This window comes from Diceros bicornis, chromosome 15 (genome assembly GCF_020826845.1).
Source record: "Diceros bicornis minor isolate mBicDic1 chromosome 15, mDicBic1.mat.cur, whole genome shotgun sequence".
Classification (NCBI taxonomy): Eukaryota; Metazoa; Chordata; class Mammalia; order Perissodactyla; family Rhinocerotidae; genus Diceros; species Diceros bicornis.
Window position 1 is genome coordinate 33,656,542 of NC_080754.1, and position 27,311 is coordinate 33,683,852.

The following is a 27,311-nucleotide window of genomic DNA, read 5'->3' on the forward strand; positions in this document are numbered from 1 at the left end:
CCACCCACACTCAAGACGAGAGGACTACACAAGAATTTGACTCATTTGAGTGTCAGCTTAGAATTTTCTCTACCATACAGGGCATAACTCTGAGAAAGTTAATTCCTCTTATGTCTTTTCAGAGCAAGTTATCTGAGATATGCTTATAAAACTTGGCAAAAAACAAAGAAAGAGGGGGTCATGATATAAAAGAGAGGGCATATGCCATGAGTGCCATTTTGATAGGGTTGGAGTCAGTGATCTCTGGTGTCAGTTCATACAAGCTCACAAGAGTTGATTGTTAACTTAAGAATTTTGCAAACCAGTTGTTAAATACAGTCATTTTCAGGAATTAAATTATACAAATTTACAATTAAATAAATTATTGATAAACAGAGATAATGAATACTCAAAATGTGACACTTCCTAATTACTTGGCTACATTTTATCACTATCTATGCTCTTGAGATTATTTATATCTATTGTATCTTTATGGTAGACATACTAGACAACAGTGAACTACTGCACATCTCTTTCCAACTCTGCATTCAGTGACTTCATGTTGGTAGTTTGAAATGAGCCATGTAGGGAGTATTTATACCATGGAAATTGGCAAATATTACATATAGGGACACAATCCATCATCACAGAGCTGGTTATTAAATATTTAGCACATCATTGGTCACAGGAAGAAATTTTAGATTTCAAGGCACTCTACCTTATAGCAAAGCAACAAGAATTGGCTCTTTATACTATGAACTTTGAATAATCAGATGAAAGTAGAAGGTCTTGAGAGTTTGGGAATGGGGAAAAAATATTCAGAGGGTAGGGCAAGGGATTCAGATATGGGTATGGTGTAGGACTCTGACTCCATACTCTAACCTAAACCTTCCATTCCAACTTCTTTTGGAATGGGAATTTCTTAATACCTTTGGTAAAGACTACTACTCACTACAATCCCCAGCTCTGAAGGATATTATTCCCTAGATGGGTCATACAGTAAATTCTTTTCTCTTGTTGATCCTGTGCAGTAACAGAGAGAGAATAAAGACAGCTGGCCCAGATGGAGAGCAAATTTATGAGATCATTAGTCCAGAGAACATCACATTCCTTTAAGCTTCACCTTTACTGACATGTAAGATTATTATGGGCAGAGGATCAACCCTGCCTGAAAATTTCTTTAGGTTAAGTACAGGCCTTGCGCAGAATAGACGTTCCCTAAGTATTGTTTGTAGATATCATATTAAATAGAGTTGAGCTGAGCTACCTGACATAGAATTAAAGCCCATGTCCAGTAATTTAGACTAAAAATGATTTAAGGACCATAGAGATAATGCACTTTGAATAAATGCTTATGAAAAAAAGTAATTTGACGGTCTCTAATGTATTTATGAGCATATTATTTAGAAATTTTATATATGAAGTGAGTCCCAGAGGCATACATCTATTTATATCTAAAATACAATTTTCTTAATTTTCTGGAAAACAATTAAATTAGAAAGTTCCACCTAAAAATTAAGAACATAATTCTTCCCAAATGTAAAGAGTACAATTCTTCCCAAATGCTTCCTCTTCTTTATGTGCATTTTGAGTATTTTTATCTTTTGACCCAGAATGCTAGGGAAATGCCTGGTTAATGCTATTTGACACTTTTTTTTTTTTTTTTTAAGTCAAGGAAACATAAAAATTTAAAGGACTTTCCTCATGCAGAGGGGGTATGGGGGGAACCAAAATATTTGTTGAAGTGTGTCGTTTTTCTGCTAATTTCTCAATAAGTACTTGAATCCAGTATTGTATAAGTAGATACACTTATAATTCTAATATTTCAGCTTTCATTGCACAGGGTGAAGTTTCTGATATAGTCCTGGGAAATGGCTTCATTGGTCAAGACTCCAATTTGCAACACCTCCAATTTTGTAATCTCTACGGATTATAATTCAGTGTTACGTTTTGAGCTTGGCAATACACAAGAACCTTGAACTTGACATTTGATTTAATTTCATTCAAGATTTAATGACTGTTAACAGGTACCTACACTTACAATGGTTCTTCAACCAAGTCATGACCTCTAATCTTTAATGCCTTCATATTTTCATTCTCCATCAGCCCCATTTTATCTTCACTTTCCCTTATGACAGTTTAGAATCCATTCTAGTTTCACTGTTACAATCATTACTTTGAAAACATCCAGGATTCCATACCCTTGTCTGCCTCCATCCTACTTACAAAAACAACTCAACCATCCACCATTTCTGTGACTACACTAGAGCAGCTGGAAAGAGTCATGCAACTGGGTAGAATAGCATAGTTTTCTAAGACTACTGTAACAAATCACCACAAATTTGTTGGTTTAAAATAATGGAAAATTATCCCCTCACAGTTTCAGAGGCCAGAAGCCACATTAAGGTGGTGTTAGGGCCATTCTCCTTCCAGAAGCTGTTGTGGAGAATATATTCCTTGACTCTTCCAGCTTCTGGTGATTGCTGGCATTACTTGCCATGCATCCATATCACTTCAATTTCTGCCTCCATGGTCACATTGTCTCCTCCTCTTCTGTGGGTAGAATCTTCCTCTGCTTCAGTCTTGTGCCATCATAAAGACACTTGTGATGGCATTTAGAGTCTACCTGGATAATCCAGGATAATTTCCTCCATTTCAAGATCCTTAACTTAATCACATCCTGCAAAAACCTTACCATGTAAATTAACATTCACAGGTCAGGATTGGGGATCTGATATCTTTGGGAGATCATTTATCAACCTACCACAAATAGTTTCACTTTAAATTCATGATCTCAAACTCAAGCAGGTTCTCAACACTGCCTAACAATTTTACTATATCTACTCACTCTCCAAGACGATGGTGCATCTGCTCTCTCTCAAATCTTTCATATTATCTCTTCCAAACTTCTCTCAGCTCAAGACTGACTATGAGCCTACATGTGATGTTTTTATTTCCTATCTCTTCAACCTCATTCCATGCCACTGTTCAGTTGTTCACTATGCACCAACTACACTTCTTTCAACATGTATAGTCCTTTCTTAATTCAGAGCATTTTATATATACCATTTCCTATCTCTGATATGCTGCATTCTACTACTATTCCTCCTTCACATCAAAACCAAGGTTCTCCTTGCTTAATTCTCTGGTGTAACTGGTTTATACTGTTCTTTCTGGACACTCTCTTGTTTCCTGTTTCCACTATCTTCACACTTCTCCCACTATCTACACGTTTTGTCTATTTAATGTAACTAAAGACCATGACTGTTTATTCACCATTGTATACCTAGTATTTAGTCTACTGTCTGGAACTTAAAATGCACTCAGTTATTTCCTAAATGAACTAATAATTGGGACACAGATGATAAAACTTCGCAATTTCATGTTGGAATATCTTTATAGCTAGGAGTGTGAACTCGGGAGTCAGAGAGACTTGTATTTGAATCCTGGATTCCTCATGTTTTAACTGCAATAACTTGGACAAATTAAATAATATCTTGATATTCTGCCTACCATTAATTAAAAAACTGAGAGTGTCAAGTCATGACTACCTCTGACCAGCTCTGTGACTATGTGACTTGTCAGGCCTCAGTTTTTTCAACTTTGAAATGGTTGGCCTGGATTCAGTGATCTCTAACATTCAAATCATGTCTAATATTCTGTAATTCTCTTTTTTTGTGAGATTCTAAGTGGGAAAACGCAATAGGATAGGACAGAAAAAATTTCTTAAAATTTCTGAGAAAAATAACATAACTATGCTGAATATTTATGACTATTTAAACTTTTCGATGTTTATTTATACATGAAATATAGTACATGAAAATGTTGGTCATCACAACATCTGTCTTTCTAGATTTTACTGTGCTTGATTGAGGAGTTGACAAGCCACACTATTTGCCAATCATTTTTCATCCTCAACATTTGACAGACTGGAAAGCTGTGACAAAGAACTCATTTCAGTTCAGCTTGGGTTACTCTTTGCAACTTTCATAGAACTAGATGGATGTGCCCTATGTGAAACAGATGATAGCTTTGGACAACTCATCTGTGAGATGGATAGCTAAGAAACAGTATAAGTTCACTCAGGGAATTTTTATTTTATATAAGGTCAGGATATGGAGAAAAAGAATTAAACTCTTTGGTACAATAAGACAACGTCATTTATAGAAACCACTAGTTACTAATCAGAAAAATATTTTAAAAAATAATTTCATGTCATCATTTAGGTAAGAACTAAAGGCAAGCACATATGGATAATAGACTCTTAATATCAGAACAATAAGAGATATTTTAGATATTCATGCACTGAGTAACACAAAAGAAAGAACAATGAACTTGGAGTCAGGATTATCTGGATTCTAGTTCTGGCACTGCTACAAGCTTGTTTCATAACAATATATCATATGAAAGTGTATGATGCCAAAAGATTTTTTCTAGCATTAAGATGTATTGACTCAAATATTTCCTGGCAACTCCCTATAATATGTGTATCAGTTAAAATAATCTGATGCAAGTAACAGAAGACTCAAATCAAAACAGCTTAAACAATAGGAATACCTGTAATTTCATACCATATGAAGTCTAGGCGTTGGGCATTCGATGGGTGGTTGATTCAATGAATCAACCCTGTCATCAAGGGTCCAAGTTCTTTCCACCTGTGAAGTCTCACTCTCTCTTAGTTACATGATGGCTGCAGCAGTTTCAAAAATAACATCTTCACACAATGCTCAAGGACCAAAAGAGACTTCCTTATTCCCTAAAAAATAAAAGAATCGAAAACATTTCTTTTTATTGGTTTCATGTGTATCTGTAACAGAAAGAGAAGGGAGGTGTGTATGTGTGTACACATAAAGGTAGGAATATGGTGTATTTGATACCTTAGAACATATTTTTTGTCAAACTAATGAGTGTAATGAGATTGGTTGTTTACTCCTAATTGTGCTGGACAAAGTGGGGAAAGTAAAGGATAAGCTTGGGATTCAAATTCTCAGCTCAAGCACCTCACAAATGGCCCGACAATTTTTATGTCTGCCCTAAAAGACACACTTATCTCCTATAGCTGCAGAGCTGAGATTATCGAAAATCAAACCCAGAGCCTCATCCTAAGAGTGGTTGAATTATAATTCAAATTGAATTCCCAACCTCACAGAGTTCTGCTGCTAAATTAAGAGTATTGATTGAGATAGAATGGAATTCTCAAAATGGGAGTGGGGACATATGGGAAGTTTCTCATGAAACCAGAGACATTAAAACTCTAAATTCTGATGAGTCGTCTTTGCCAGTAGAAGCTGTCATTACATCCCTGTCTAAGAAGATTAACCCTGCTTTACTGGAAGAAACTATAATGGCCTCCCCTGAAATAACTGCCCTGCAAGACACTGCTGATTGTCTTCAAGATCCCACCCCCTGACTACCATCCCTCTTTGCTGTTAGACCTATAACTAGACTCAAGTCCCAGCAGGCCCTGAAAGATGAGGTACAATGTGTGGTCCATGAAGTATGCTACACTCCAGAAGAACTGCATGCTTTTTCCAATTTATACAGACAGAAATCCAGGGAATATGTGTGGAAATGGATGATAAGGATGTGAGATAATGGTAGAAGGAATATAAAGTTGGATCAAGCTGAATTTATTGATATGGGCCCACTAAGCAGAGAATATGAGTTTAATGTAGCAGATTAAAGGGCTAGAAAGGGCTCTAACAGTTTGGTTGGTTAAAACCTAGACCAAAAGGTGGCCTATCCTACATTAAATTGAAATGCCAGAACTGCCTTGGTATATGGTAAAAGGATCCAAAGACTTAGAGAAATTGGAATGTTAGAGTGTATTTATCATGTAAGACCTGCTCACTCACCCCTGGAAGATCCAGAGTTCACACCTTACAACATGACTTGAGAAATAAATTTGTGAGAGGATCCCCAGCATCCTTGAAGAGCTTTGTGGTCAATGTTTTGTATAGGTTAGAAATTATAGTGGGAACTGCTGCCACTGAATTGTAAACCTAAATGCAATGGGGATAATTGGATCTCAGGGTGGCAAGGGCTAAGTGGTGGCACTTAATCACCAAAGGCAAGGTGGGTGTGGTTACCATAGGGACAGCAGAGTCAAAGCAGCAATCAGAATAGTCTTACTGGCAGAGACCTATGGTACCGGCTAATGGTGTTCCCGGAAGCAAAATAGATGGACAGTCTATTAAATTTTTACTTGGTCTATATAAGTGGAAGACTTCTAGGTCAAGTGAACTAAAGTCTGATTTGAGTCATAAAAACAGAGTCATGATCATTCAATCAATTTTCAGACTTGAGCCAATACACAGACCCAGATCCTCTTGAATGAAGGGGAGGCTATGTCCTCTTGAGGAAGGACTTCACTACGCTGCCAAAAATTTGTACTGTTAATCTTTCTCTCAACCTTCCCCAAAGGGACCTATTGTCCTTTATCAGGGTGACTTTATATTGGGGAAAGGAAATAATCAGACTTTCTGGGATTACTGGACACTAGCTCTGAACTGACCCTAATTTAAGGAAACCTCAAATGTCACCGTGGTCCATAGATCAGAGTAGGGGCTTAGGGAAGTCAGGTGATCAACGGAGTTTTAGTTCAGTTTTGTCACATAGCAGGTCCCCAAACTAATTCTGTGACTATTTTCCCAGTACTGGAATTCATAAGTGAAATAGACACACTCAGCTATTGGCAGACCCTGCACATTGGTTCCTTGACCCATGGAGTGAGGGCTATTATGGTGAGAAAGACCAAATGGAAGCCACCAGAACTGCCTGTACCTAGAAAAATAGTAAACCAAAAGCAATACTGCATTCCTGGAAGGATCACAAAGATTAGTGCCATCGTCAAGGGCTTGAAGATGATTCCCACCTCATGACAATTCAACTCAATCTATTTGGCTCATGGAGAAAACCGATGGATCTTGGAGAATAACAGTATATTACTATAAGCTTAACCTGGTGGTGACTCCAATTGCTTCTGCTATATCAGAGGCAGTTTCATTGCTTGATCAAATTAACACATCCTCTAGTATCTGGTATGCAGCTACAGTCACGCACTGCATAACGACATCTCGGTCACTGACAGACTGCATATACAACAGTGGTCCCATAGGATTAGTACCACATACCCTAGGTATGTAGTAGGCTATACCATATAGGTTTGTGTAAGTACACGCTACGATGTTTGCACAACAACAAAATAGCCTAACAATGCATTTTCTAGACCTTATCCCCATCATTAAGCAACACATGACTGTATTAATATGGAAAATGCTTTTTTTCCTCCATACTTGTTAGTAAATACCGCTAGAAGCAGTTTGATTCCAGCAGGCAAGGCCAGCAATACACCTTCACTGTCCTACATCAGGGATATAACAACTCTCCAGCTCTATGTCATAACTTAGTTCACACGGGTCTTGGTCACCTTTACCTTCCACAAGACATCACACATTGGTAATATGCCAATCGGACATGGTGAGCAAGAAGTAGCAACTACTCTAGACTTATTGGTAAGACACTTGCATGTTGAAATAAATATGACAACAATCCAGGGGATTCTACTCCAGCTACACTTCTGGGGGTCCAGTTGTGTGGGCATGTTGAGATAGGCCTTCTAATGCAAAGGATAAATTGTTGCATCTGGCCTCTCATATAACCAAAAAAGAAGCACGATGCATAGTGGACCTCTTTGGTTTTTGGAGGCAACGTATTCCTCATTTGGGTATGCTACCCCAACTCATTTACTGAGTGACCCCAAATGCTGCTTGTTTAGAATGGGGCCTAGAACAAGAGAAGGCTGTGCAACAGGTCTAGACTGCTGTACAAGCTGCTCTGCCACTTGTGTCATATGATGCAGCAGATCTAATGTTGCTCAAAGTGGCAGATAGGGATGCTGTTTAAGTCTTAGGCAGGCCCCTCAAGGTCAATTGCAGTGTAAAGCCTTAAGGATTTTGGAACAAAGCCCTGCTGCCCTCTGTGGATAACTACTCTCCTTTTGAGAAATGGCCCTTGGCTTGCTACTGGGCCTTAGTAGGTACTGGAGCCTTACCACATGCCACATAGCTGCTATGAGATCTGAGCTACCCATTTGAACTGGATGTTGTCTGACCCACCAAGCCGTAAAGTTGGGCATGCACAGCAGCAGCCCATCATCAAATGAATGCAGTACACATGAGATTGGATTCAAGCAGGACTTGAAGGCACAAGTAAGTTACATGAAGTGACCCAAGTGTCCGTCATCCCTACTCCTTCTTTATTACCTTCTCTCTCCCAGCCTGCACCTATGGCCTCGTGGAGAGTTCCCTATGATGAGTTCAGGAATGAAGGTTTGGATCACCCCACCAGGTGAAGAACCATGACCAGATGAGGTGCTGGCTGAGGGTAAGAGAATATGGAGTGGGTAGTGGAAGAAGGTACTTATAAATACTAGTTACGACTATATGACCAGTTACAGAATGAAGAACTGTTACTGTTACGAGTACTTGTTTCTTATTCTGTTACAAATATGATTGTGTGTGTGTGTATGACAAATACCTTTGTTTTCTTCTTTTAATTCCTTATATAACATTAGATGCATTGATCTTACGTCATGGTATTTAAGTTATTGGATATTAAGGAGAAGAGTGAACATCACCCAAGGACTTGCCATCATCTTCTGGGGAAAGGGTTTGTGTTTTCGGTTGTATACAGGATGACTGTATCATATTAGGTGGAATTATGACCTTGTTATTGTCTTTATTTGGACATTAAGTACGGTTTAAGGAGATGTGTATGAGTGCCAAGTTGGCAAGAGGTGGCCTGTTGTGGTTAATTTTATGTGTCAAATCGCCTAGGCTATAGTACCCAGTTGTTTGGTCACATTAGTCTGGATGTTGCTGTGAAGATATTTGCTATATGTAATTAACATTTAAATCAGCAGAATCTGAGTAAAGCAGATTACCCTCATTAATGTGGATGGGCATCGTCCAATCAGTTGAAGGCCTTAAAAGAAAAGACTGAGGTCTCCCCAGGAATAAGGAATACTGCCTTTGGAATCAAGACTGCAACATCAACTCTTCCCTGGGTCTCTAGCCTGCTAACCTGCCTGCAGATTTCAGAGTTGCCAGCCTCCACAATTGTGAGTCAATTTCTTAAAATAAATCTTTCTTTCCATATATACATTCTGTTAGTTCTGTTTTTCTAGAGAACCCTAATACATATGGTATATACTTTGATAAATTCCTGCAAACAACATTTCTGTGAAATCAGCTTCCAGCAAGCCAGAAGTCCACCCTCTCCATATCCAATTCCAGTCACCACAATGACCCTGCCTGAGCGACCACTATCCTAACTTCTGATAGCAAATACCAATTTGCCAGTTTTTATACATTATATTTTATAAATGTGGGGCTATCTCGTATCTGACTTCTTTCATTCATCACCATATTAGTGAGATTCATCAATACTGTATGCAGTTATAATTCTTCCTCATTTAGTATATTTCATTGTCTGAATATATCAATTTTTTAAATTCATCCTACTGTCAATGGACATTTAGGTAGTTTTAAAATTTTGGTTAATACTAATTATGTTGCTATGAAAATTCAGAATATGTCTTTTGGTGAAAAAAAATGATTGCATTTCTTTGGTGAACAAATAAATATATACTTAGTAGTAAAATTGCTAGATAAGGTACATGTATGTCCAGTTGTAGCGACTACAGCAGAAAAAAAAAAGGTTTTGCTAATTTATGTTCCCATCAACTTGCATAAGAATTCCAGTCCGATAGAGGTGACCTCAGCATTATGGTGGAGTGAGTTGTTCTCTTTGTCTCTCCCAAGTTATGACCAGTAGGATATCCATTGACCTACAAAGGATTCCCTGCACAGCATACCAGCACACCTGAGAGATCTATACATCTAAAGGTGGGTGAACTGGACCTCTGGGAGAGAGTGGAACTAGGGGAGCAGCCCCATCCTTCTCCTCTCAGCAACATCATTGACTCGACACCGGTCATTTTAGCAGGAGGGGCTTCATCCAAAACAAACAGCCCTGACAGTGGCAGCGGTGCCTTGACCTGAGGTTTCAAAAAGCGCACAGACACTGGAGACCAGAGGCTACAGGAGCAGCAACGGCATTCATTCACGGCTCAGCCCCTGTCCCACTCCCAGCAGTAGCAAGGAGGGAGGGAGGGAGGGAAGGAGGAAGAGAGGAAGGGAAAGGAGGCAGGAAAGAGATCAAACCAGCAGCATCACTTGAAATAAAGGATACAAGTGAGTGAGTATAGTTCCCTGATGCCTCTCTTATTCCTTGTTGGGGAGCACCCAAAGTTAAGCTACTGATGCAATCTGCTAAGAGTAAGGTATCAGCTGGATTACAGCCAGCTCTATGTTTTAAAAACATCAATAAGACAGAGCTAAGTTGTTGAGTCCTTACTCAGTAGGTTGTGATCAGATCATAGGACTTAGAAAAATATACAACATTATATCCATCAGTGTCCTCAATTATTACGTGTTCTTACTACTCCAGAAAGTGTTGTGAGAATCAATGAAGACACTGCATCTGAAAGCACATCATAGATTGTATTATTGTCCCAGGTAACTTTATGTGGCTGATAATACTTCAGATTTCACAACAGGAATATTAATGAAAATATTATACATGAAAATAAAGAACAGATTGTTCCTCCCCTGTGTTCATCATATGAAATATGCCTGAAGTAATCCATATAGTGTGATATCGTTTACCCCCATACGATCTCACTTTGAAGTAGGAGTAATATGTATATATTTAAACTTAAGAAAGGTGACTATAAAAACAATCATAACAAAAGTGTTTACATAGCTGTACTTCCTGGGTTTAGGGGCCTTGTGTCAAATATAGTGCTTTCCCAAGAATAGGCGTCCAGTAAATGTTTGTTAAAATAGTAAAGTTTTTTTTTATATGTATATTCACCTTGAAAAAATTTATGAATATACATATAAAGTGTAAACCAAATTAGGTGTTAGGCTGTTTTTTTTCCTTTCTAAAGTTTCTCAGGAAACCATGAGGGTGTTTGGAAAAGATCCATTGCTTTGAGAAGTTTGACATTGCACAACTGTGGTTTAAATGCCTTTCTCAACAAAATTCACTTTGGAGGGGGGGCGCATTTAGAAGCACCTCTTCTTAAAGGCTAGTGGAGTTGGTTGGACCTTCCTCTACTGGTTCTAGATGACACCATTTGATACGTCTATTGGTCTTACCCTCAATGTGGCTTCAGCCTTTCAGTTGTGTCTTTGGAACTCTTTCTGTTTCTTTCTTTCTTTTAACTCTTTTCCATTTTGTTTTAACATGGAATTCTTTGGCATCACAAATGCCAAGAATAAAAACCATGGATTTACCCTTGAGGCTAAACTTTCCCCTGAACCTCTCCCACCTTTTTTTTTTTAACCTCACCCATTGCATTCACCCTTATTTGAATAGACATTTCTTACCCCCTGCACAGCCACTGGCAATGACTGCCTCTGTCTAACCCAGCTTTTGAGACTCAAATTCATTTCAAATTAGTTCTGAAAAAAAATATAGGAGTTCTAGTACTGGGAAAGGTGAAGGGATTTGAGATACTGATGTAAATATTGCCTATCAGATTATATTTCTCAGCTTCTATTCTAGAGAAACTTAAGTGCACTGGTGAGTGAGCAAAGGTAGTGGAATAAGGAAAATGAGAAGGATGCTATACTCTCCCAGGGATGGCGTGATGACTGGTTTTCCTCGTCTCTGAACTGGAGCTGGGGGCAGAGGCATCAATATGCTACAGGCAAAACACTCCGAAATTGCCTTACTCCTGCCCAGTCTTTCTAATTCTACTTTCTTAAGTATTAATTAGCAAATGAACCAATCCAAAACCACTTAAATGTTGGCTATTTACACACTCATTCCCATTTTGTGAAGAAAAGGGGTAGGTTAGACTACTTTAAAAAAAAGTGCAGTGGCGCCAATGTACTTAGTTGTTTAATTTATATTTAATAAGAAAAAGAAAAGAAAAACTGATTGTCTCTATATTTCCCCTCCCTACACACACTCCATGCTTCATGCTTCCTCCTGACTTTGTACGGGATTATTAAAAGGGAAAGAATTTTCACGGAAAAGCTATTGCTATAATGTGCTGATTGTTACATTAATTCTCCCCCTCACCACCACCACCTCCCACCAGCTCTATTGCTGGGCAGGAATTTTGGACTTTACTCAGGAACTGCTTAGTGAGCTTGTCGGTGGATAGGATTAGTTTAATCTCCTCTCACAAGCCTCTAAGCACTGGGAAAAGATGGGGTGGAGGAGGAGCAGTAGTAAAACAGGGAGGTCAGGAAAAGAAAGGTTGCTGATGACCAATGCCAAGGTTTATTTCATCTTAGAGCTAAATTTGAATAGTGAGGAAAAGGGAAGAGAGGGGAGGGGATGGTGAATGAGTGTTAAACTGGGGTAGTGGTGATTTCTTCATGATTTCCTTGTGTTTGGAATGCTTCCAATCCCTGGGGGCAGTACACAGATGAGAGGGAAAGAAAGGGGGGTATAGTAGAATGATGATTAGAATTCAGAAATAAAGAACACTGAGAGGAGGAAAAACAAAAAAAAGGGGGAATTTCTGGATATGGAGGGAGTAGAGGGGAGACTTGAGATTTGACTCACTTATTTTGGTGGACCAAGCCATCATGCGGATGGCCTAGGTGGGGAGTTAAGATTTTAACAGAGTTCCTGACTTCTTCCCCCTGGATCAAGATTAAATAAATTGGACTAGATGAGTTTTATGACATAAAGTTTATAAAATGTTTTATGAACTCTACTGTTCAAGAGAAATATAAGGCGTTATCATTATTGCTATTGCTGTATCTGAATATATATGATACATATTTGGTTTATATATTAAGACACGATAAACTCACTGTTTAATTTAAAATTTTAGTGTATACTGCTTCCCATCTCAAATAATAGATAATGAAATTTTACTGGTGAAGGAAGTTGCTTCCTTTTATAGGCAATGAGCCTTGGTAATTTTTAAAATATTCTATTCTGCAATATTCAATTTTGAACCTGAATAACAGGAGGTGTATTAAACAAGACGTCAAGTTTTATTCTTGGTCTTAAAAAAACAATCAGGTGCTCTCCCAAGATTATCTAAAATTTAAGAGGGTGAACAATTGAGATGTTGTTTAAGGAATTGTATCTTCTAAAGTTTCCTATCAGTTATAAGTTATATGGTCATGCACTGCTTAAGGATGGGGATACGTTCTGAGAAATGTGCTGTTAGTCGATTTCCGCGTTGTGTGAACATCATCGAGTGTACTGAAGGGAAACAAACTTTACCACCCCAAAATGTGTCTCTTTAACATGAGGATTATTTTAGGCTGATTATTATTATTATTTTTTTAAAGATTTTATTTATTTATTTTCCCCCCAAAGCCCCAGTAGATAGTTGTATGTCATAGCTGCACATCCTTCTAGTTGCTGTGTGTGGGACGCGGCCTCAGCATGGCCAGAGAAGCGGTGTGTTGGTGCGCGCCCAGGATCCGAACCCAGGCCGCCAGCAGCAGAGCGTGCGCACTTAACCACTAAGCCACAGGGCCGGCCCTAGGCTGATTATTTTTAAGACAAAAAAAAAAAGACAGTTTTTCTTGTAACATCCCCTTAATTGCCTAAAAGAATCCAGATTACAAAAACCTGTTCTCAGGAAGGGAACTATCACCTTAGCATAACGTGGACTACGTGGTAGAGAGGGAGTAATCTAGAAAAGCCTATTTGTTGGGAGCTCTTCTGCAGTCTTCTATTTCTGTGTAACCAAATACTCGTTTTGCAAACCTTTGCTCCTTTTCACTTACGAATTGCCTTCCTTCTCTTTGAAGTTCCTGACTCTCCCCACTCCCAACATCTTCTTTTGCCTTTAGCTGAGGATGGTATTTAAGGTGAGGGCTTCAGCCACTTTGGTGAGTTACTTTGTTTTCCTGGGTTTCTCCCATGTATACATGTTAAACTCTGTTTTTCTCCTGTTAATCTGAATCATGGCAATTTAATTCTTAGACCAGCCAGAAGAACCTAGAAGGGTAGAGAAAAATTTTTTCCTCCCTTACAGTACTTACTCAAATCTAGATAGTATATCCTACTATGCACCTAGGCTCTATGGTACTAATCTTAGGGGATCAGTGTCCACTGTTGACCAAAATGTCATTATGTGGCATGTGACTGTATATTTATACTATGTTTGTGTATTAAATTGCTAAAGGTTTAGATCTAAATATGTAAACTGAGATGTATTTTGCACACTTTTCTTGCATATTTCTGGTTTCTTCATCAATAATAAACCAGCTTATTAGAAAAAATTAATTCCTATGTTTAATAGACCCAGTTAATGTCAATAAAAGGGATGAACAATTAGAATACTGAGAATGCTTTGGTGTACACAGTTCTTAAAGCTAGATGTTTTTGGTTTTTCAGGATTTTCTCCTTGATCATTGATAATTCAATGAACTATTTGCTGATTCTGATTTTTTCTTCATGTATATTTTCAGAGATTTGTCAATTGTATTAGCTTTTCCCAAGAAACCACTCTTGACTTGTTCACCTTCTTAACTGTAGATTAGTTCTCTAATTCATTACTTTCTCTTCTTACTGTCATTATTTTGGGATTTATTCCATGGTTCTTTTTTCAGTCTATTTATCTTGAATGCATAGTTCATTAATATTTAGCCTTTGTTTTTTCCCAGTCTAATTATTGAAGACTTTACATTTCTCCTTCAAATGATTACTTTAATTGTTTCAGAGTTTATTATATAGTCTTTTAATTATCATTCTGTTCTAGGTACTCTTTAATCTTAATGATGTATTAATTGATCCATTAGTTACTTAAAACATTGTTTTAAAGTTCGAAATGCACTTTTTTGGTTGATGAATTTGCTTTCAGTGTTTTATGTTTCTAATTTAATTTCATAGAATGTAATCTCTGTGATATTTTTACAATAAAGCAAGTTTTGAAACTTGCCTTACAGTCTAATAGGTCATTAGTTTTTATGATGTTCTATATTTGTTTTAAATTAATGGGCATTCACCAATTCTTCAGTATAAGAGACTATGCATGAATAATAGATCAAGTTATTAATTTATTTTCTAATCTTTAATATTCTTAATAATTTCTTTAATGTGCATAACCTATCAATTTCTGTGAAATGTGTATTAAAATCTTCACTATCATTCTCCCCTTGCTCACTCAACCAAACTGGCCCCTGTGCATTTCTTAAACACTCCAAAAATATTCAAATGTCAAGGTCTTTGTTTTTGAAGTAGCTCGGAGTGCTTTTATCCTCATACTCTGTGTAGCTTTCTCCCTGACTTTCTTCAAGTTTCTTGACCTGTTTAGTAAGAACCATTATGGTAGAAAGGGTCAGGTGAAAGTCTCTGAAACTGGCTCCCCCAACCCTTTGTCTCTAGCCAAGATAGTGAAACAGAAGCAATATATCCTGGAAATAATTGAAGAGATTAGTTCCACAGAGACTTAAGGACACAGGTGTTGTGGTACTCATTATTCCCTATTCAATTTACCTGTTTGGCTCCTGCAGAAACCAGTTGGATTGTGTCAGATTGTGGTAGACTATCATCAGTTTAAACAACTGGCAGTCTCAAATGTAGCTGCTCTAGTAGATGTGGTGTCTTTACTGAAACAGATCTACAAAATGTCTGGCGTTTCGTATGTGACTATTGTTCTGGGGAATGCATTCTTCTCAATCCCCATCTGTAAAGAAGCTCAAACACAGTTCAGGTGTACGTGGGAAGAAAGGTATATACATTCACTGTCTTGCCTAATGGTTATGTTAATTCCTGTTCTTTGTCACACCATGGTCTGCAGAGATTTTGGTCATGTTGGTTTTTGACAGAATATCATGCTACGATAATTTACAACTACATTAATGATATCTTAACCAGACTTTGCGTAAAATATTCTGGAAGCCTTAGTAGGACACATATGGGTAGGAGATAATCTCCACAAAAATTCAAAGGTCTGCCATATCAGGAAGTATTCAGGGGTCCAACGGCCTGGGGTCAGATGTCACATCTCCATTGAAACAGATTTATTTGGATTCTGAAGGAAGCATATATTGCATTTGAGAATATTGTTGTAATCAATTATTGAGAGACTTGGAAGGCTTACTATTTTGAATAGGGTGAAAAGCAATGTTCACCAGGCTATAGCTAAAGCTGCCCTTTCTGTTGGCCCATACGACCCAGCATATCCCATCAAGCTAAATAAGGATGATTTGTGGAGGCTCTAGAAAGCCAAAATAGGAGATTACAATACAGACCCTGGGTTTCTGGAGCAAGACGTGCCTTCTACAGCAGAGAACTATTTGTCATTGAAAGACCAGCTCTAGTCATGTTTATGGCCAGGCCCTATAGAAACTGAGCAACTGACTCTAGAAGAGGAGTTGCTCATCATGAGCGGTCTACTATCAGATCCATCATATCATAAGGTCAGGTGAATGTGACAACAATGCATTGTTGCACAGAAATAGTACGTTTGAAATTAGGCCTGAGTATGTTTAGAGGGCCCAGACTCCCATGTTACCTATTTCCGTTGCTTGATGCTACTCCCACAACTTACCCCTATGGCCTCATTGGAGACTCCCTATACCCGACTAATAGAAAGAAAATATTTATGCCTGGTCACAGATTGATTGCCTTTATAATGCTAGCCCTGAAGCAAAAGGAAGGACAATCTCAGTACATAAAGCTGTGAGTTATGCACTTATTTATTTACCTATAAGAGGGAGAAGTGGCCTGAGGTATGTATATGCAATGACATTTGGGCAGTGGTTTAGCTGGATGGTCTGGAAAGAACAAGTTTGGAAGACTGGTGATAAGGAAGTTTGGGAAAGAAACATGTGGATGAACTTATAGGAGTGGGCACAAAGCAAGGGGATTTTGTGTCTATATTAATGCTCAACGAAGATCACTGATAACAGAGAAGGCACTTAAAATTAAGATAAGATGCTTCATCCTGTGAATGACACCCAGTCTCTGTCCTTAGGCACTCCAGTGATTAGACTATGTTACATGGAACATGTGGCCATGTGGCAGGGATGAACACTAAGAATTGGCACAATAATATGGGTTCCCACTCAATAAGGCTGATCTGGCTCCTGGCAATGCTGAATGCAAAACCTGCCAGCTATAGAAACTGCTACTGAGCTCATGATAAAGCACAATCCCCTTGATGAGACCAAGCAGCGTTTGGTAGTAACTTAATTATTATATGCAACTCCTTACATCATGCAACGGGGACAAATTCTTTCTTATCAGAATTGACAACTGTTCCAAATGAGTTTGCCTTCTCTGCCCTCTGTGCTTTACTATCACCACCATCTTTCAAGCCTAGAGAATATCTTGATTTATTAATACAGAATTATGGACCATATAGTCCAAGACAAGAGAATCCATTTTATAGCAAAAGTGGTGAGACAATGGATACATGACTACAGAATCCATTGGTTCCTCCATATACTATGTCACCTGGAAGCAGCCAGCCTAATTGAATAATGAGGTGGCCTATTAAAGACTCAGCAAAGACGCTAACTTTAGCACAACACACTGTGCGGTTGAGGCTCTGTGCTCTAGGATGTGATATATGCATTAAAGCAAAAGCCAACACAGGGGGCTGTCTTACTAATAATTGCCAAAATAAGTCGGGAAAACAAGGGATGAAAGTAGAATTTTCTCATTTCATTGTCATATTGAATGTAGAATTTGCGCCTCTTCCCCATAGTCTTAGACTCTGCTGGTTAGAAGTTCTTTTTCTGAGGAAAGGGGATGGAGGCAGTGCTTCTACTAGAGGAGACAGCAAGGTTCCTCTGATCTTAAAAAGATGCCTGTTATTGTTGGATATTTGGAGTTTCTTATGCCTGCAGAACAACAGGTGAAAAAGGAGTTAACACACTGTCAGAGATGGTTGACCTAGATCACACAAAGGAGCTGAGGTTGTTGCTGAACAAGGAGGGAAGAAAGGAGTGGCCCAAATCCTAGAAGATTCATTGAGGACATTTCTTGGTGCCTTCTTGGCAATTATAACAACCATGGTCCAACAAGGGTAAAGCCTCTGATCTCTTGAGGATAAAGGTCTCCTCATTATGTATGCAACCTATATCCATTGAGGTACTCGTTGAGCATGAGGGAAACCTAGAAAAAATGAAAGGAGAAAATGATAAATATAAATTATAGTGTCAGGAACAATTGCAGCAGTGGGGACTGTAACATTTCTATTAATCTTGTTTAACCATCTATTAATGATTATTGACCATTACCTTGAAGACTAACAGATCACACTTACCATAGGAATGAGCACCCCTGAATGGTGCAGGGATGGGAGATATGCTGGATATCTTTTACACCCTATCTCTTTTGTCTTGTTCCACCTTTTGGCTCCAGTCATTTCTGTAGCAATCAGCTAAACACGGTTACAACTTGACAACACCTCAACTAAACTGCAACTTATAATTTTTTGTTTCTGCCCCAAGGGTTCTTGGCTGTCAACTCTAGAGAGCTCTTCGGCTTTGCTGCTTCATGTATGCAAGCCTGGATTAAGAGAAAGTGAACAAATCTGAGCCACTTCTTGAACAATGGGAAACTCAATCCAAGGAATATAAACACTGCAAAATAGTTTTGTAAAATGTTTTTATCAATTGACAGATTGACGCTCCCACCATCAGTGTCTGGAAATTACCATTTCTACACATCTTTGCTAGAACTTAGTATCATCTGTCTTTTTAATTTTAACCAATTTGGTACGTGTGTATAAATATACCATTTTGTTTTAATTTACATTTTCTTGATCAATTGTAATGTTGAAAATCTTTTCTCATGTTTATTGCCCAAAAACTCTTTTGATATTTGGGTATTTTATGAGGTGCCTATTAAAATCTTTCATTCATTTTTGCACTGAGTTGTCTACTTTTTAATTTTTATTTGTTGAAGTACTTCATATATTCTCTATAGAAGATTTTGTTTTTTGTATTAAATTCTATCCTTTTCTCTTAATATTGTCTTTTGATGAATTGGGCGCCTTGATTTTAACATGTGGGATTTATCAAACTTTTCCATTATGGTTAGTATTTACCTGTCCCAAGAGTATTGTTATTTTTAGAAACTTTATTATTTTGCTTTTCATATTTAGATCTAAAATCCAGTGGGAATTGATTTAGCGGTAAGATGTAAGGTAAAGGTCAGATTCATTTTTTGTTTCTATATGGATATACAATCAACACAACATTGTTTATGAAAAAGGCTATCATCACCCCATTGCTCTTCAGGGTCATTTTTTAAAATTATAAATCAAGTATTTATATATGGGTGAGTCCATTTCTGGACTCTCTCTTGTTCCATGGTATTTTAGTCTATTCGTACATAAACACCACATAGTCTAAATTATTGTTAGTTTTAATAATAAGATTTGATATCTGGAAATGTAAATCTTTCACCTTTGTTATCCTTTGATATCATCTTGAATACACTTGCCCCTTTGGATTTTTATATAAATTTTGACTAAATTTGCCAACTTCAAAAAAACCTTTGCTGGAATACTGAGTTAGCAACAGATGTTATAAAACATTTTGGGATAAATGACATCTTTACAATACTGAACATGGACTATTCCTCTATTAAATTTTTTAAAAACTTCTTGCAATATTTTTTGTAGTTTTATGTATGGAGAATTTTCCCATCTTTTTAAGAAGGATGTATTCATAGGTATGTGAATCTTTTGTTTTTTGTTTTGCTGAGGAAGATTTGCCCTGTGTTAACATGTGTGCCAATCTTCCTCTATTTTGTGTGTGGTAGCCACCACAGCATGGCTGACATGTGGTGTGGGTCCATGCCTGGGATCCAAACTGGCGAACCTGGGCCACCAAAGAAGAGTGCTACACCATAGGACCAGCCCCTTTTTATGCTATTTTAAATGGTAGTTCATAAATTTTGTTTTCCGGTTGCTGCTATAGAAAAATATTGTTGATTTTATACATCAATTTCTATCTATTAGTATTTATAAATTAATTTATCAATGCTAACTTTTTCTGTAAATGCTTTTGAGTTTTCTATACATACAATCTGTTGTCTAAGAATATTGTTTTATTTTTTTCCCTTCTGAAGCCTAGTACCTGAGGGTTACTGTAAATATTCAATAAGAACATGATTACCCTTCGACCTTGTTCCCAACACAGACACAGAGGAAAACAAGTTAATCTTGTTAATTTGCTGTTTTTCTGTTTAAAACAGCAGGGGTGACTCAAGGGTCACAAGGATTTATGAGCTTGTTTTCCAGAAGAAAAAGAATGCTTTTAAGGAAGTTATGACCACCAGATAACCAGCCCCCAGCTGCTGCTGATGCCCAGAAGTCTGGTTGCCCAAGGGCTTATCTGGAGTGAAAGGATCACAGACTTCCCCTTCGTTTCTCTGAAACTCCACCTCCCAAGCCCCTTAAATCTACAGAAAACCCCTGCTTTCTTCTTTTGTTAAGGCATATTTGAAAGAACCTATTCTCCTGCCTTCTTGTTTTGACCAATTCGAATAAAGTTTTCTCCATCTCCAAGCACTGATGTCTCAGTGATTGGCTTTTTGTGCATCAGGCCCATGATCTTGAGATTTGGAGGTTCAATATCACTTCCAATCATTATACTTATATTTTGTGTGTGTGTGTTTTCTTCAACTGGCCAGTACACACTATACACTGTTAAATAGAGGTGTTGGTAACAAATATTTTTGTTTTGTTTCCAATTTCAGGGGAAATACTATCAATATTTCATGATTATGGTATGATGTTTGCTGCACTTTTTTTAAAAGAATACTCCATATAAATTAAGCAGTTATGGAAGTTCTATCCATTCTTAGCTTCATATGACTGTCTTCTTTTTAAATCATAGATAGGTTTGAATTATATCAAATCATTTTTCCACATATACAGAGATGATATTTTCTCTGTTTTATCTGTTAATATGGTAAATAACATTGATTGATTTTCAAAAACTAAGCCAACCTTGCATTGAAACACAAACCCCTCTTGATTAAGCTCTTACCTTTCTATATATACATGGATTCAATTTTTTAATGTTTCTTAAAGATTTTTCTTAGTTTTCTTATATTGAAGTGTAACATACAAATAATAAAATACACAAATCTTAAATGTTACAACTGGATGAATTTTCAGAATTGTATGCTCCCATGTAACCACCATTTGACCTGAAATTTATAACATTACCTGCACCCAGAGGCCTCCCTTATGCTTCCTCTTGGTTAATACCACCCCTAAACATAATCACTATTCTGACTTCTACCATCATAGATTAGATTTGCCAGTGCTTGAACTCTGTATACGTAGAATCATACAATATGTACTTCCTCTGTCTAGTTTCATTTTCTCAATATTATGTACATTTGCCTTTGCATGGCAGCAATTCTTTGTTTTGCTTTATGTATAAAATACCATTATATGAATATGCCACTATTTGGTCTCCAAGTTTGGGTATCATGAATGAAGCTGCCATCCACACTTTCATACATAACTTTTGGTGCATATACACTCATTTCTATTGTGTTTATACATAGGAGCAGAATGACTAATGACTTAGGGCATTATATTTTCAGATTAGTAAATACTGCTAAAATATTTTCAAGGTGGGTGTATCCATTGAAGTTCACAGAAGTGTATGAGAGTTCTATTTGCTTTCCAGCCACATTAACATTTTGTGTCTTTTTTTTTATCTTATCCATTCTCGTGGGAGTAGTGATAGCTTTTGCGGCTTTAATTTGCACTTTCCTGATAACTGAAGATTTGAAGATACTTTTATATACTTGTCGGCCATTTGTATATCCTGTTTTCTAAAGTGACTGTTTAGTATTTTTCTCATTTCTTAAATAGGTTTTATATCATTTTGTTATTTATTTGTAGGAATTTTCTACATGTTTCAATACAAGTAGGCCTTGTGTACTGCAAATATTTTCCCAGTCTTTCAATTGATTTTTCTCACCCTTAATAATATCTTCTGATGACCCACAATTTAATTTTTTTTTTCCTGAGGAAGATTCACCCTGAGCTAACATCTGTGACAATCTTCCTCTATTTTGTATGTGGGTCACCACCACAGCATGGCCGCTGATGAGTGGTGTAGGTCCATGCCTGGGAACCGAACCCAGGCTGCCAATGCAGAGCACACCGAACTTAACCACTAGGCCATGGGGCCAGCCTCCAACCACAATTTAATTTTAACAAAGCCTAATTTATTAATATTTTATGGTCAATGTTTAAGCAATCTGCTTAAGGAAACTGACTATTCCAAGGACATGAGCTTTTATTCTATGTTACCTTTTAGAAGCTTTTTTCTTGCTGTTTTTTCCCTGTTTACTTTTAGATCTACGATTCTTCTGGAGTTAAATTTTGGGCATGGTGTGAGGTAGAGGTCAATATTCATATATTTTAAAAATATGGATTTCAATTGAACCAGCACCAAGTATGGAAAGAACCATATCTCTCCCTCTGTTTTGCAGTGTCATTTTCATCACTGACCAAATATTTGTATATTATATTATACATGTGTGTGTGTATATATGTGTTAAGTCTTCTTTTTAGTACAACAAAAACTTGTTTTTTTAAGTCAAGTTTAGTATAAGGCTTGTTTTATAACAAGATTTTTTGGTTATTTTGATTCTTTGCATTTCTATACATATTTTAGAATCACTTTCAATTTCTAGAAGAAACACCAGAAGAAAATAAATTTTTCTGGCATTTTGATGGGAATTATATTAAGTCTATAGATGAATTTGGATAAAAATGATATCTTTGTGATGTTGAGTCTTTCAGTCCATAAACATGGCATATCCCTCCTGTCATTTAGATCTTCCCAACTTCTCTCAAAAGTAAATCCTAGTACAGAACCTTAAATATTTTCTTATTATCTTAAACACTGTACTTTATTTTGCCTGTCACTGTAGCCCAGTTTTGTATTTTAGTTCTCCCTTCTAATAGTTTAATTCAAATTAATACTAAAAATGTTGAACAGGGCAGCAGCAAGCATAGATCACCAGGTATACTACTAGCGAAGCTTCCTCCAGGTTGATGTGAAGATTCAATAGCTACTTCCTGGATATATCCACTCAATTATGAATTTATCTATATGAATTTTCATGCAGCTGTTATTTCTCCAGCTTTTCTTAAATACAACATGAAATATTTATTAAATTTTGGATAGATTATGACTACCTCATTCCTTTTCCAGAAGCCGTGGTCAGAGCTTTTTAAATCACTTGCACATTGAACATTCAAGAATAAACAGAAGCAACACCAGGCTTTTTGGAAGAATTCTCTCAGCAGCTTGTGCACGGCCAGCCTCACTCCTTTACCTCCACTCTGCCCCAATAGCTTTAACTCCCACTCTTGCATTTGTCTCTGGGAATACATTTATTCATTTCAATTTGACATATTTTTACTGCCTGGCAAGAATAACTTTATTCATTTGATATTGTTTGGGCCTAAAATTTGGCCTGAGTTTTTGCTTCCAGACATAACACCTGCTTGGTCAACAGTCCAAATGATGATCCATCTGGATTCCTAATTAGGCCTAATATTCTTTCTATGCTTCCATTCTGTCTCTGGTAATTGTTTGTAAAACTCCATGTCTACAGAGTTAATAATTCTATTAAAAAAATGAAATTTACTTGGTACTATGAATTCATCCCATATTGCCCCTTCATTATCACCATTTCCTACTTCCGAGAAATCTCACACTCTCCTGTTCCTAATTTCCTCTCTATAATCTTGCCAAAGATCAATTTCAAGTTCACACTGGTAGTTTGTGGATATATATTGTGTCTATGCACAATCATAAAGTACTCTGTCTTCTGTAACCTGCTCTTTTGCATTTACAAATATATCATGAAAATCATTCTTAGGTTATACATCTGATGATCACCTATCTTTCTTTGTTAATTGTTTCTTCTCGGATAAATCTCCTAAATGTTCTCAACTGAGATGATTTGACAAACCACAGAGCAAAAAGAGCAACTACTTACTAGAGAGATTCAATCAATTTGGAGACATCCAGCAGAGTTAAAGGCCACTTTAAAAACAGAAAGTAATAGTGGTTACCAGGGGCTGGGGGATGGGGGAAATGGGTAGATGTTGGTCAAAGGGTACAAACTTCCAGTTATAAGACAAATACGTTCTAGGGATCTAATGTACAGCACGGCAATTGTAGCTAATAATACTGTATTATAAACCTGAAAGTTCCTAAGAGAGTAGACGTTAAATGTTCTCCCCACAAAGAAAGATATGGTAATTACGTGACATGACAAGATGTTAGCCAATTCTGTAGTGGTAATCATTTTGCAATATATAAGTGTATCAAATCAACACGTTGTACACCTTAAACTTACACAATGTTATATGTCAGTTACATCTCAATAAAGCTGGGGGAAAAAGGAGTTGTTTAGGTGATCCCTGAAGTTTATAGAGTAATTCTTGGACATGAAGTCTGGTGAACTCTCACCAGTCCTGATTTCTGAGCCCAGAGCCATATCATCAGCTGAAAAATAATTCTAGCTTCCCATGTGTCTCTATCAGGTACACAATTTTGTGATTACAACCTATTCAATTGGGGCAACTTAGGATTTAGGACCAGTTCTCAAGGAAATCCTGACACTGCTCTAGTTTCCATGACTAAGAGCAGAGACCAAGTCCTTTCCTTCACCAAGGCAATCATTTGCTCTCCCAACTCCATTAACCACTGAAATTTTTAATTATGTATTTGTTACTATTGGATAGATACAACTTCTTAAACTTAATTTCACAAAAGTCTACTTCCACCTCTTCTATTGTTTCTAGAACATTCTATTTACCCTTCAATATACTGCTTGAGTTCTTCCTCCATAAAGACTTTTTTAACCATGCCATCCCATATTAGCTTCTTCCTTTGAATATCTGTGGAACTTAAAATCTTCAAAGCTTACAGATTCATTACAGTTAAAGTTAGAAACAAACCTTGGAGATCTTTAGCTTGCCAATCCTATTTTACAGAAGAGAGTCTGAGACACAGAGAAGCGAGATAAAAGGGAATGACATATAATTTCACATTGCATATGTTGAAGTATGTATATTTATCATATATATATGTTTCTGTTACATATATACACATATGCACATTTATATATACATAACATATGTAGGTAATACATTCTGTTAGCTGGTCACCTTCTTTTTTTTCTTCTTCTTTTTTTTTTTTTTTTTTTTTGTGACGAAGATCAGCCCTGAGCTAACATCCGCTGCCAATCCTCATCTTTTTGCTGAGGAAGATTGGCCCTGGGCTAACATCCATGCCCATCTCCCTCTACTTTATATGGGACACCGCCACAGCATGGCTTGACAAGTGGTGCATCAGTGCGCACCTGGGATCTGAGCCTGCGAACCCCGGGCCACCAAAGCAGAGCCACTGGGCCAGCTGCAGTTGGTTACCTTCTTGAGTGTTTTCTTCATTATCTCCCTTGGTTCTAAAAATACAATGTTATTTATTTACCAAATACACTGAATTAATTTGGAGAAGAGCTTTATGAAATAATTCTATAAATTATTATACCCCAAAACTATAGATAGTTTCTGCCAATCATTCTTGCATAACAGAACATTATTTAATTTAAATGTACTCCTTCAAACTCTTTTAGTTGTTTCTCTCTCTCTCTTCTTAACCAGGCTAGAAAATAAGAAATGCCAATAGAACAAGGTAAGGTTTAACAGTATTGATCCCGTTCAGAGTTGTGCCGAATAGCATAAAGATCCAAGAAAAGACAGATTCTAGCTCCAAGCACAACAAAATGTCGAGGTAGCTTGTCAATGTGCTGTTAAATCCCCCTCGGAATGGAAACGTTAAAAATTCCTCCCACTGTGCCTTTAAAAAGCCTCTTGTGTGTTAGTTTGGATTCTGCTGCCAGGCTAGCTGGGACATTCCTCATGTCTCACCACTGAGATTCTCTAAATGTCTGTCAGCCAGTTGCAGGGCTTGCTGAATAGGTCAGCAGTACGTCATGCTCTCAGATGAGATGGCAAAACAAGCTGGTTGTCTATTCTCTCTGCTTATTATTTATTTTAGGCAAATGTGAGCCCTTAGGTTTGCGACACAGCACTGGGAGTAACTAGAGCACAGAATAATAGCCTAAAGGAGGTGAAGGGTAGGGGTTGGCAGCCCGTCTTCACTTGGGAAAGCTGGAGGAGGTGGGGTGTCTGCGTGAACAGGGGGAGAAACGTGAGTTAAAAGAGAAGTCCAAGTGCGCGTCTGGGATCCTTTAACGGAGGCAGAATACTGACTAGTTGAGCAAATTAAGTCCTTTCAGCGATATCCAGATAAATGGTTGGTTTGCATTCAAGCAGAAAATAACATTAATTCTGGCTTCCTATAGCGTAAATTAGAGAAAAGAGATGACAATTCCTCCTCTGTAACCTGAGTATATGAAAGAGATAAGTGTACAAGAAAGTGAGAGGGAAGACTGGTGACTTTTTCTTTTCCGCAAAAGAAAGTAAATTTGTTCAGGATGAGTTTTTAAAAATACCAAATTAATGAAAAATGGAAAGAAATATGTATTCACTCATTCCGTAAAACATCCGTCCTAAATTGTGTGGATGGTGTGGTAAAGAGTGATGGGGTCTTTGATGAACCAGCTCTTTTAGGGGCTCAGTTGTAGTCCCACCTGCACACGAGCAGCTGGTGGCAGCTGCTGGTATGTAGGGCCGGTTACTGTCAGGTTTTTATATTTTATTTGAACTAGACCCTCCTTCAATAATCTGAATCAGAACAATCTAAATAAAAATCCCCTTCAAAATAATCTGAGTCTTTAAAGTAAGAACAAAATGTTGAAAGGGGACATTTGTGTGCTTGGGAAGAAATTCATTTTTAATTAAGCTGGAATGTGGTGATGACAGAAATGCTAACAGATTAATTTTGGTCCCTGGTGGAAAATCACAGAAAAAGGCAATTTTACACGTTAATATATATAAACTTAATATGCTAAAATTTCAGTGTTAGTTTTAAAATACAATGCTTATGTGTTATGGCTATTAGATTCTAAATTAAAAGGAAAAATGAGTCTCTAATTTTGAGTAGACTTTGGTTTATGTTATTAAAAGTTTGTAAGAACAACATTTTTCTTTACATTCTTTCGGCTATGAGATAAAGCATTTTATGAAATTTAGAGAGTGACTTAACCACAGATGTACATATTGAAATTGAAGATTCATTTGTATGAATACAAAGAGGTTTAAAAAGATGTAATGTACAGCATGGTGACTATAGTTACCAATACTA